This window comes from Asterias rubens, chromosome 8 (genome assembly GCF_902459465.1).
Source record: "Asterias rubens chromosome 8, eAstRub1.3, whole genome shotgun sequence".
Classification (NCBI taxonomy): Eukaryota; Metazoa; Echinodermata; class Asteroidea; order Forcipulatida; family Asteriidae; genus Asterias; species Asterias rubens.
In genome coordinates this window covers 8,335,307-8,337,431 of record NC_047069.1, presented here as the reverse complement: position 1 = coordinate 8,337,431, position 2,125 = coordinate 8,335,307, and positions in this window count along the sequence as shown.

The window sequence follows — 2,125 nt, the reverse complement described above, 5'->3', positions numbered from 1 at the left end:
TGCGCAAGCGCTTACTGTTGAATGAGGTGCATGCTGGTTAAGCTAGGGTTTCAAACTTGAGCGCTAGCTAGACCAGCATGCACCTCATTTAACGTCTAGCGGCGTGCGTACTGAATTTGCGATAAGGTCTTTGATATACTTTTAAAGAATTAGTGTTTATAGTGGCATAATGACGGTAAGGAAGCACACTCCCCACCATCGATGTCCGCCCCCCCCCTTCATTGGAAATCTGGACTTTTGCGATTACAAAATCCCAGAATGAAACGGTACTTATTATCAAATGGAACACTGATTAAGTAGGGCTGACGACAATAGCTTAAAAGTCAGTATTGAGGTAAAAGTCAATATTCAGGTAAATTTTCACAGGTGAGCTGTTAGTGTATCGTTCACTTCAAGTGAATAACAAGAATAGATTGAGTCAATCGGAGATATTTCTCTTTTTGGAGAGCACAAACACAAAGTGTGTTAATACTCTATTTTTCACCTGTGATTAAAAATGGGTGAATTATTCCAAACTGTTGCGACAGCATTCCGGGAATAACAAATCTCTTTATGACTATTTCATGCGTGTAAAATAGCATCGGATCTAAGTAGTTGCCCTGGTCCTAATTTATAAACCTCGTTTGCTTTATTTGTTATTTATCATTATCATATATTATTTTCTATTGCGTGACATGACTGTCTGACGACCTTTTTATAGATACCTATTAAAGCTCCTTGTGAAATCGTTCATGTGAAAACAGAAATCATCCAATCGGTTCCCAAACAAGTTAATTTCATTCTAAATGGTTAATTTACGGCCACAGTACTGCACTATTTGGGCATGACCTTCGTCGTATCAGTGAAACTAATTGCCAGCTATCTACTAAAGAAAAGTAGAGATTTCCAGGACTGGAAAAAACAAATTCAGAGTGCCTGGAAAACTGTTCAAATAACCTTGATTGACGGTTGACAAAATTACTGATGTCATGGTAAACGTAATTCAGTTTGATTGCTTTCATTTTATGTGGGCATGGTTGATACTTGTTTTTACAAACGGTGAGTGTAATCCGGGCTCATTCAAGAGTGGTCAAAACTCCACCTGTTGAGGGGTATCTGGTGTGAAATGAATAGTAGAAGATGGCCAAAGTTATGTGAAAAGTTATGTGAAAAGTTATGATAGGTCTATGTGGACTATGTGTTTATGCATAAAATGAAGTCCAGTTTCACGATAATGCATTACATGCAAAATGTGCACTTTTGACTTTTAGCACAAAAGTGTATAAATATTTAAATGTAATTATGATGTTTGCCAAATCACACTTGCTCCACACATAAATTGACGAAAACAGCTCTGTTAAGATTCACCTACTTAAGCTTGTTTCACTTCATGACTTTCTGAACCCTGAGTATTCTGCAGGATAGCAGACAAGAAAATCAGGGGGGGGGGGGGGTCCTGCCTGGCCGAACTTTCGTAAGCAGTTTGTGTTGCCACGAACACTCGACATGCGCACTGGTGTTGCAGCTTCAGTACTGGGCTCCACTGCCTGTCAAGTGTTTCTGTATGATCGGAAAGAGATATTTCCCCCTAAAAACCTTTACCAGATGTCTGGGGCATAATTTCTCCATTCTACTCCTCGGCATTGGTCGTTGTGTGTATCAAATTGCCTAAATAATATAGTTCGTGCTCCCTTGGCTTGGCTTGGAACGTGGGAGCATGGCAACCCTTTCTGCGTGAAAGTCCCAGGTGAACTGGGGGACAATCATTTAGCACAGGCCCCGTCGTACATTTCCATCTGTTTCTACGAAGTACATCAACATTGACGGGGACGCCTGGGTACAGGGCATCTATTGGGTTCAAAACTGAATTATTTCAACCAACTTTTTTGTATGTTGTGGTTGGTGAGCGTGCTGGAGGCTGGTGGTGGTGGCTACTTTGATGCGGCCGGGGCTAGACACCGTTTGTGGATAATGATGGCGTATCACCAAACAACCCGTACTTGATCTTGCCCGTTCTCTACCTTTATATAAACACATGTAGATACATTCAATTGGCAGTTCTAAGTTCGTTCACATGTGGTGACTACGCAACATGAATGGGTGGGTGTATCGTTGACTGTCACCCAATAGGGTCTGATAAAGTATC